Below are 9,635 nucleotides of genomic sequence, written 5' to 3'. Positions count from 1 at the left end.
AGAGCTTGTTGCCTAGCCCAAGATCCTAAAGATTTTTCTATGATTTTTTTCCCCTAAAGGTTTTACAGTTTTTTTTTTCCAATTATTTTTATTAGTTGGAGGCTAATTACTTTACATCATTACAGTAGTTTTTGTTATACATTGAAATGAATTAGCCATGGATTTACATGTATTCCCCATCCCAGTCCCCCCTCCCACCTCCCTCTCCACCCGATCCCTCTGGGTCTTCCCAGTGCACCAGGCCCGAGCACTTGTCTCATGCACCCAACCTGGGCTGGTGATCTGTTTCACCCTAGATAATATACATGTTTCAATGCTGTTCTCTTGAAACATCCCACCCTTGCCTTCTCCCAGAGTCCACAAGTCTGTTCTATACATCTGAGTCTCTTTTTCTGTTTTGCATATAGGGTTATCGTTACCATCTTTTTAAAGTCCATATATATGTGTTAGTATACTGTAATGGTCTTTATCTTTCTGGCTTCCTTCGCTCTGTATAATGGGCTCCAGTTTCATCCATCTCATTAGAACTGATTCAAATGAATTCTTTTTAATGGCTGAGTAATATTCCATGGTGTATATGTACCACAGCTTCCTCATCCATTTGTCTGCTGATGGGCATCTAGGTTGCTTCCATGTCCTGACTATTATAAACAGTGCTGCGATGAACATTGGGGTGCACGTGTCTCTTTCAGATCTGGTTTCCTTGGTGTGTATGCCCAGAAGTGGGATTGCTGGGTCATATGGCAGTTCTATTTCCAGCTTTTTGAGAAATCTCCACACTGTTTTCCATAGTGGCTGTACTAATTTGCATTCCCACCAACAGTGTAAGAGGGTTCCCTTTTCTCCACACCCTCTCCAGCATTTATTGCTTGTAGACTTTTGGATAGCAGCCATCCTGACTGGCGTGTAATGGTACCTCATTGTGGTTTTGATTTGCATTTCTCTGATAATGAGTGATGTTGAGCATCTTTTCATGTGTTTGTTAGCCATCTGTATGTCTTCCTTGGAGAAATGTCTGTTGAGTTCTTTGGCCCATTTTTGGATTGGGTCATTTATTTTTCTGGAGTTGAGCTGGAGGAGTTGCTTGTATATTTTTGAGATTAATCCTTTGTCTGTTGCTTCGTTTGCTATTATTTTCTCCCAATCTGAGGGCTGTCTTTTCACCTTGCTTATAGTTTCCTTTGTTGTGCAAAAGCTTTTAAGTTTCATTAGGTCCCATTTGTTTATTTTTGCTTTTATTTCTGAAATTCTGGGATGTGGGTCATAGAGGATCCTGCTGTGATTTATGTCGGAGAGTGTTTTGCCTATGTTCTCCTCTAGGAGTTTGATAGTTTCTGGTCTTACATTTAGATCTTTAATCCATTTTGAGTTTATTTTTGTGTATGGTGTTAGAAAGTGTTCTAATTTCATTCTTTTACAGGTGGTTGACCAGTTTTCCCAGCACCACTTGTTAAAGAGGTTATCTTTTTTCCATAGTATATCCTTGCCTCCTTTGTCGAAGATAAGGTGACCATAGGTTCGTGGATTTATCTCTGGGCTTTCTATTCTGTTCCATTGATCTATATTTCTGTCTTTGTGCCAGTACCATACTGTCTTGATGACTGTGGCTTTGTAGTAGAGTCTGAAGTCAGGCAGATTGATTCCTCCAGTTCCATTCTTCTTTCTCAGGATTACTTTGGCTATTCGAGGTTTTTTGTATTTCCATACAAATTATGAAGTTATTTGTTCTAGTTCTGTGAAAAATACCGTTGGTAGTTTGATAGGGATTGCATTGAATCTATAGATTACTTAAGGTAGTATAGCCATTTTGACAATATTGATTCTTCCAATCCATGAACACGGTATATTTCTCCATCTGTTTGTGTCCTCTTTGATTTCTTTCATCAGTGTTTTATAGTTTTCTATGTATAGGTCTTTTGTTCCTTTAGGTAGATATACTCCTAGGTATTTTATTCTTTTTGTTGCAATGGTGAATGGTATTGTTTCCTTAATTTCTCTTTCTGTTTTCTCATTATTAGTGTATAGGAATGCAAGAGATTTCTGTGTGTTAATTTTATATCCTGCAACTTTACTGTATTCGTTGATTAGCTCTAGTAATTTTCTGGTAGAGTCTTTAGGGTTTTCTATGTAGAGGATCATGTCATCTGCAAACAGAGAGAGTTTCACTTCTTCTTTTCCTATCTGGATTCCTTTTACTTCTTTTTCTGCCCTGATTGCTGTGGCCAAAACTTCCAAAAGTATGTTGAATAGTAGTGGTGAGAGTGGGCACCCTTGTCTTGTTCCTGATTTCAGGGGAAATGCTTTCAATTTTTCACCATTGAGGGTGATGCTTGCTGTGGGTTTGTCATATATAGCTTTTATTATGTTGAGGTATGTTCCTTCCATTCCTGCTTTCTGGAGAGTTTTAATCATAAATGGATGTTGAATTTTGTCAAAGGCTTTTTCTGCATCTATTGAGATAATCATATGGTTTTTATCTTTCAATTTGTTAATGTGGTGTATTACATTGATTTACTTGCAGATATTAAAGAATCCTTGCATTCCTGGGATAAAGCCCACTTGGTCATGATGAATGATTTTTTTAATATGTTGTTGAGTTCTGTTTGCTAGAATTTTGTTAAGGATTTTTGCATCTATGTTCATCAGTGATATTGGCCTGTAGTTTTCTTTTTTTGTGGCATCTTTGTCTGGTTTTGGAATTAGGGTGATGGTGGCCTCATAGAATGAGTTTGGAAGTTTACCTTCTGCAATTTTCTGGAAGAGTTTGAGTAAGATAGGTGTTAGCTCTTCTCTAAATTTTTGGTAGAATTCAGCTGTGAAGCCATCTGGTCCTGGGCTTTTGTTTGCTGGAAGATTTCTGATTACAGTTTCGATTTCCTTGCTTGTGATCGTTTTGTTAAGATCTTCTATTTCTTCCTGGTTCAGTTTTGGAAAGTTATACTTCTCTAAGAACTTGTCCATTTCTTCCAAGTTGTCCATTTTATTGGCATAGAGCTGCTGGTAGTAGTCTCTTATGATCCTTTGTATTTCAGTGTTGTCTGTTGTGATCTCTCCATTTTCATTTCTAATTTTGTTAATTTGGTTCTTCTCCCTTTGTTTCTTAATGAGTCTTGCTAATGGTTTGTCAATTTTGTTTATTTTTTCAAAAAACCAGCTTTTAGCTTTGTTAATTTTTGCTATGATCTCTTTAGTTTCTTTTGCATTTATTTCTGCCCTAATTTTTAAGATTTCTTTCCTTCTATTAACCCTGGGGTTCTTCATTTCTTCTTCCTCTAGTTGCTTTAGGTGTAGAGTTAGGTTATTTATTTGACTTTTTTCTTGTTTCTTGAGGTAGGCCTGTAATGCTATGAATCTTCCCCTTAGCACTGCTTTTACAGTGTCCCATAGGTTTCGGGTTGTTGTGTTTTTATTTTCATTCATTTCTATGCATATTTTGATTTCTTTTTTGATTTCTTCTCTGATTTGTTGGTTATTCAGAAGCGTGTTGTTTAGCCTCCATATGTTTGAATTTTTAATAATTTTTTTCCTGTAATTGAGATCTAATCTTACTGCACTGTGGTCAGAAAAGATGACTGGAATGATTTCAATCTTTTTGAATTTACCAAGACTAGATTTATGGCCCAGGATGTGATCTATTCTGGAGAAGGTTCCGTGTGCACTTGAGAAAAAGGTGAAGTTGATTGTTTTGGGGTGAAACGTCCTATAGATGTCAATTAGGTCTAGCTGGTCAATTGTGTCCGTCAAAGTTTGTGTTTCCTTGTTCATTTTCTGTTTAGTTGATCTATCCATAGTTGTGAGTGGGGTATTAAAGTCTCCTACTATTATTGTGTTACTATTAATTTCCTCTTTCATACTTGTTAGCGTTTGCCTTACATATTGCGGTGCTCCTATGTTGGGTGCATATATATTTATAATTGTTATATCTTCTTCTTGGATTGATCCTTTGATCATTATGTAGTGTCCATCTTTGTCTCTTTTCACAGACTTAATTTGAAAGTCTATTTTATCTGATATGAGTATTGCGACTCCTGCTTTCTTTTGGTCTCCGTTTGCATGGAATATTTTTTTCCAGCCCTTCACTTTTAGTCTGTATGTGTCCCTTGCTTTGAGGTGGGTCTCTTGTAGACAGCATATATAGGGGTCTTGCTTTTGTATCCATTCAGCCAGCCTTTGTCTTTTGGTTGGGGCGTTCAACCCATTTACATTTAAGGTAATTATTGATAGGTATGGTCCCGTTGCCATTTATTTTGTTGTTTGGGGTTCACGTTTATACCACCTTTCTGTGTTTCCTGTCTAGAGAAGATCCTTTAGTATTTGTTGAAGAGCTGGTTTGGTGGTGCTGAATTCTCTCAGCTTTTGCTTGTCTGTAAAGCTTTCGAGTTCTCCTTCATATCTGAATGAGATCCTTGCTGGGTAGAGTAATCTAGGTTGTAGGTTATTCTCTTTCATTACTTTAAGTATGTCCTGCCATTCCCTTCTGGCCTGAAGGGTTTCTATTGATAGATCAGCTGTTATCCTTATGGGAATCCCTTTGTGTGTTATTTGTTGTTTCTCCCTTGCTGCTTTTAATATTTGTTCTTTGTGTTTGATCTTTGTTAATTTGATTAATATGTGTCTTGGGGTGTTTCGCCTTGGGTTTATCCTGTTTGGGACTCTCTGGGTTTCTTGGACTTGGTTGGCTATTTCCTTCCCCATTTTAGGGAAGTTTTCAGCTATTATCTCCTCGAGTATCTTCTCATGGCCTTTCTTTTTGTCTTCTTCTTCTGGGACTCCTATGATTCGAATGTTGGGGCGTTTCACATTGTCCCAGAGGTCCCTGAGGTTGTCCTCATTTCTTTTGATTCTTTTTTCTTTTTTCCTCTCTGCTTCATTTATTTCCACCATTTTATCTTCTAACTCACTTATCCTATCTTCTGTCTCTGTTATTCTACTCATGTTTCCCTCTAGAGTGTTTTTGATCTCAATTATTTCATTATTAATTTTTAATTGATTTTTTTTTATTTCTTCTAGGTCCTTGTTAAACATTTCTTGCATCTTCTCAATCTTTGTCTACAGGCTATTTATTTGTAACTCCATTTTGTTTTCAAGATTTTGGATCATTTTTATTATCATTATTCTAAATTCTTTTTCAGGTAGATTCCCTATTTCCTCCTCTTTTGTTTGACTTGGTGGGCTTTTTTCATGTTCCTTCAGCTGTTGGGTATTTCTCTGCCTTTTCATCATGTTTAGATTGCTGTGTCTGGAGTGGGCTTTCTGTATTCTTGTGGTCTGAGGTTCCTTTTTATTGTGGAGGTTTCACCCAGTGGGTGGGGTTGGACGATTGGTTTGTCAAGGTTTCCTGGTTAGGGAAGCTTGTGTCAGCGTTCTGGTGCGTGGAATTGGATTTCTTCTCTCTGGAGTGCAATGGAGTGTCCAGTAATGAGTTTTGCGATGGGTCTCTGTGTTAGGTGTGACTTTGGAGAGCCTGTATGTTGACACTCAGGTCTATGTTCCTGCGTTGCTAAAGAATTTGCGTGGTATGTCTTGTACTGGAGCTTATTGGTTCTTGGGTGGTGGTTGGTTTTGGTGTAGGTATGGAAGCTTTTGGATGGTCTCTTATTCCTTAATGTTCCGTGTAGTGAGGAGTTTTCTGGTTTTCTCAGGATTTGGGCTCAAGTCTCCTGCCTCTGGATTTCAGTTTTATTCTTCCAATAGTCTCAAGGCTTCTCCAACTATACAGCACTGATAATAAAACTTCTAGATTAATGGTGAAAAGATTCTCCCCCGTCAGAGACAACCAGAGAGGTTCACAGAGTTACATGAAGAATAGGAGAGGGAGGAAGGAGATAGAGGTGAGCAGGAGGAGAAAAAGGGGACTCAAGAGGAGAGAGACAGATCTACGCAGTTATCTGTTCCCAAAGTGTTCTCTGTAGCCCAGATACCCACAAAGATTCACAGAGTTGGATTGGGAAGAGAAGGGGAATGGAGGAAATAGAGGTGTTCTGAGGTAGAAAACAGAGAGTCAAAAGTGGGAGAGTATCACCACACTCCTGAATAGAAATGGGAACTGAATATTGGATTCTTAAATGACCAAAATTTATATCACATACTACTGAAAAACAAAGATTGAAAATCTAGTGTAGAGGTTAGACTCTTTGAAATACAATATTTAAAAACAAAAACAAAAAAACACACAAAAAATTTAGAACTGTATATGAAGTTCAGTTTAAAAATAGGGTTTCTCTCTCTCTCTCTCTCTTTTTTTTTTTTTTTTTTGGCAAGGTTATAGTGAAATGAAAATGAAAGTTAAGGAATAATAGAGGAGTATTAGAGGACTCTAAAAGGAAATAGGAGAGAAAAACAAGAAAAAGAAAAAAAAAAAAGAAAAAAAAATTTTTTTTTCCCCTAATTAAAAAAATCGTAAAAATATATGAAAATGAAAGTTGAGGAATAATGGGGGAGTAATAGGGAATTATAAAAGAAAATAAAAGAGAAAAAATAAAAAATAAAAAATAATTAAAAAAAGGAAAGAAAAAAAATTTTTTTTTTTTATTAAAAAAAAAATATGTACATATATATCTAGGAATTTCTCTGAGGTTGTTGCGGTCAGCGTAGGTTCAGTTCAATTTCAGATAGCTCCTCTTTCCAGCTTACACTTCTTGATATCTGTAGGCCCCTTCCCGTGTAGTCGGTGTTACCTTCAGGGATTTTAATCTGTTGAACCGGTCCTTTCTGATGCGGTTCCCTTTGTTTATTTGGCTTCTGTTTGCTGTCTCTTTGGTGTCTAATTTCCGCCCTGACACAGGCGGGCGGAGGTGATCTCCTATTTAGGTTCACTAGTTCAGTTCTGTCCTGCTACGGGGAGGGCGGGGCGCTGCAGACAGACACCGCTCTGTGTGGATAGCACTCACCGTGTTCCGGCCACACTGGGTTTGCCCCGCTCACGGGTGTCTTGTGCTTTCGCCGTCTACACTGCTCAGGCTCCCGGCTGCTCTATATGGAGCGGGCCCTGCGTTGAGTGCGGTTCCAGTTTCCGGGTACTCCACAAAAGCGCAGATTCGGTTGCTCCTGCGTTTTGTGCCTTCCCCGGCCTGAGCGGTTCAGGCAGCCAGAGGCTTGGGCGCACTCTCCCGGGTGCAGCACGCCTTTTCCCTCCGCGGCGAGGGGCCCAGGCAGCCAGAGGCTTGGGCGCAATCTCCCCGCGTACGGCACGCTTTTTCACTCTGCGGCCCCAGCACGCGCCGCCAGTCGGGTCTCAGGAAGACTTTAGCTAGAACCCGGAGGCCTGTTTGCAGTGTGGGAGGGGGTGGCTTCTCAGGGGCTAAGTTTGCCCTTTTCCCCTCCCCCCTGCCTCCTACCTCCAGCGGGGATGGGCCGGCTCTTCTCTGGAGATTCTCAGTCCCTTTGCTTTGCGAACCACCGGCAGTGTGTTCGGGCCGGTTAATTTTGTCCCTTGCTATCCCACAGTTTAAAAAAGCTCCTTCCGATTGCTCTCAGGGTCTTCGGGCCGGTCCTCACCCTAAGCAATGCCGCCCGCTCCTCTCCGTTCCGCCCCGCTTGTTGCTGGCGGGTACGGGCGTCTGGAGTACTTTTCTGCTGGGAGTTGCTTTTAGGCACGTAATCTGTGGGCCTTGTTTAATTTTTCCTCCCAGTTAGAATGCAGAAAACTTCCCCCAGTCCCGCCAGTGAGAGGGTTTCCTGGTGATTGGAAACTTCCTCTATTAAGACTCCCTTCCCGGGACGGGTCTCCGTCCGTAGCTCTTTTGACTCCCTTATTATTGTTTATATTTTGTCCTACCTCCCTTCGGAGACAATGGGCTGCTTTTCTGAGCGCCTGATGTCCTCTGCTAGCGATCAGAAGTTCTTTTGTGAAATTTGCTCAGCATTCAAATGTTCTTTCGATGAATTTGTAGGGGAGAAAGTGGTCTCTCCGTCCTATTCCTCCGCCATCTTGGCTCCTCCCTCAGGTTTTACGGTTTTACATCTTACACCTAGCATCATGATACATTTTCAAATTTGTATAATGTATACAGTTCAGGTCAAAGTTCCTTTTGTTTGCCAACTGCACCAACATGATTTGTTGAAAAGACTATCTTTCTTCAGTTGAATTGCTTCTGTACCTTTGTCAAAATCGATTGGGCTGTCTTGATCACTGCAGCTTTATAGTAAATCTTGAAGTCAGGTAACGTGAGTCCTCCCAATTTTTCTTCTTCAGAATGGATTTAGCCTAATTAATTTTATTCCTGGATATTTTCATTCTTCCCCGTTCTGTCTCCTGCAAGAAGAAAGTTCTTGCAGAAGCTGTTCCTTTTCTTGTTGCAGCTCCTGCAGATGCTGTTGGTTTTGCTCCAGTCTGTCCTCCAACCACTGTAGTAGCGGTCCGCTGACCGCTGACATCTGACGACACAGATTCTTGGTAAACACTGAGCCATTATGGATCTTGGTTACGGAGTCCAGATGTGTAAGGCTGTGGATCCTCCTATATGCATCTTGTTCTTCTTGGCACAGGATCTTGGGCAGCTCAACTGCTGACTCAAGGCATACTTTCCCAATGGTTATGTGAGGTACAATATGAATTGGGATTTCAATTCTCTCATACTCTGAGCTCTTTTGGGCCTGTATGGATTGAAAGCAAGTATAGAGTATCCGTCCAGTCTTTGTATTTTTATCTTCTATGAAGCAGGAAAATATAAGTCCTACAAAGCCTTGATCCATCATCTGGTACATGGCTTGTGTGCGGACATCAACATGTGAAGGCCAAACAGTTATATGGGGATGGGAGTGATACCAACCCACAACTCTCATGGGGCGACCCGTCAGTTCAGCCAACCTCTCTGCCTCTGTTGAGGCCGCAGACAGCTGCTCTGGAGAAATTTCCACGCGATCCTTCCTCTTATCGGAACGTCGCAGGATGATGACAGAATGAATGTGAACAATTCTGACGGTGTCAACCTCCCCAATGCACAGCCCCATCACCTCTTCCTTCTCCGTGCTCAGAGCGTGGTTGAGACACACAAGGAAGGCGTCCGACTCCAGATGGACCGCTTGCGCTGCCTGCACTACCTGCACCGCCATCTTGGCCCGGCCCGTTCACATCCGCCTCCGGCCAGCTCGGGCCTGGCCAACCCGCCGCTGCAAGTCTATTTCTGTTTGGTAAATAAGTTCATTTGTATCATTTTTTTAGATTCCACGTATATGTGATATCATATGATATTTGTCTTTCTCTGTCTGGCGTTCTTCAGTTAATACGATAATCTCCAGGTCCATCCATGGTGCTACAAATTGCAGTATTTCATTCACTTTTATAGCTGAGTAATATTCCATTGCATATTTATATATACCACATCTTCTTTATCTGTTCATCTATTGATGGACACTTAAGTTGCATCCATGTCTTGGCCATTGTAAACAGTGCTGCTATGAATATTGGGGTGCATGTATCTTTTTGAAGTATGGTTTTCTCTGGATACATACCCAGGAGGGGGATTGAAAGATAATATGGTAGCTCTATTTTTAGTTTTTTAAGGAGCTTCCACACTGTTTTCCACAGTGATTGTAGTATCTGACACTCCCACCAACAGTGTAGAAGGGTTCCTTTTTCTCCATACCCCTTCCAGCATTTATTAATTTTATTTGTAGGGTTTTTGATGTCAGTC

At 40.6% G+C, this 9,635-nt stretch overlaps 1 pseudogene; it reads right to left on the bottom strand.

Moving 5' to 3' along the window:
• Nucleotides 1–7,586: 7,586 nt before the first annotated feature.
• Nucleotides 7,587–9,099, bottom strand: LOC110121551 (lys-63-specific deubiquitinase BRCC36 pseudogene; annotated as a pseudogene).
• Nucleotides 9,100–9,635: the final 536 nt, after the last annotated feature.

Source organism: Odocoileus virginianus, chromosome 18 (assembly GCF_023699985.2).
Source record: "Odocoileus virginianus isolate 20LAN1187 ecotype Illinois chromosome 18, Ovbor_1.2, whole genome shotgun sequence".
In the NCBI taxonomy this organism is placed as follows: Eukaryota; Metazoa; Chordata; class Mammalia; order Artiodactyla; family Cervidae; genus Odocoileus; species Odocoileus virginianus.
This window is presented reverse-complemented; position numbering and strand designations above follow the sequence as displayed.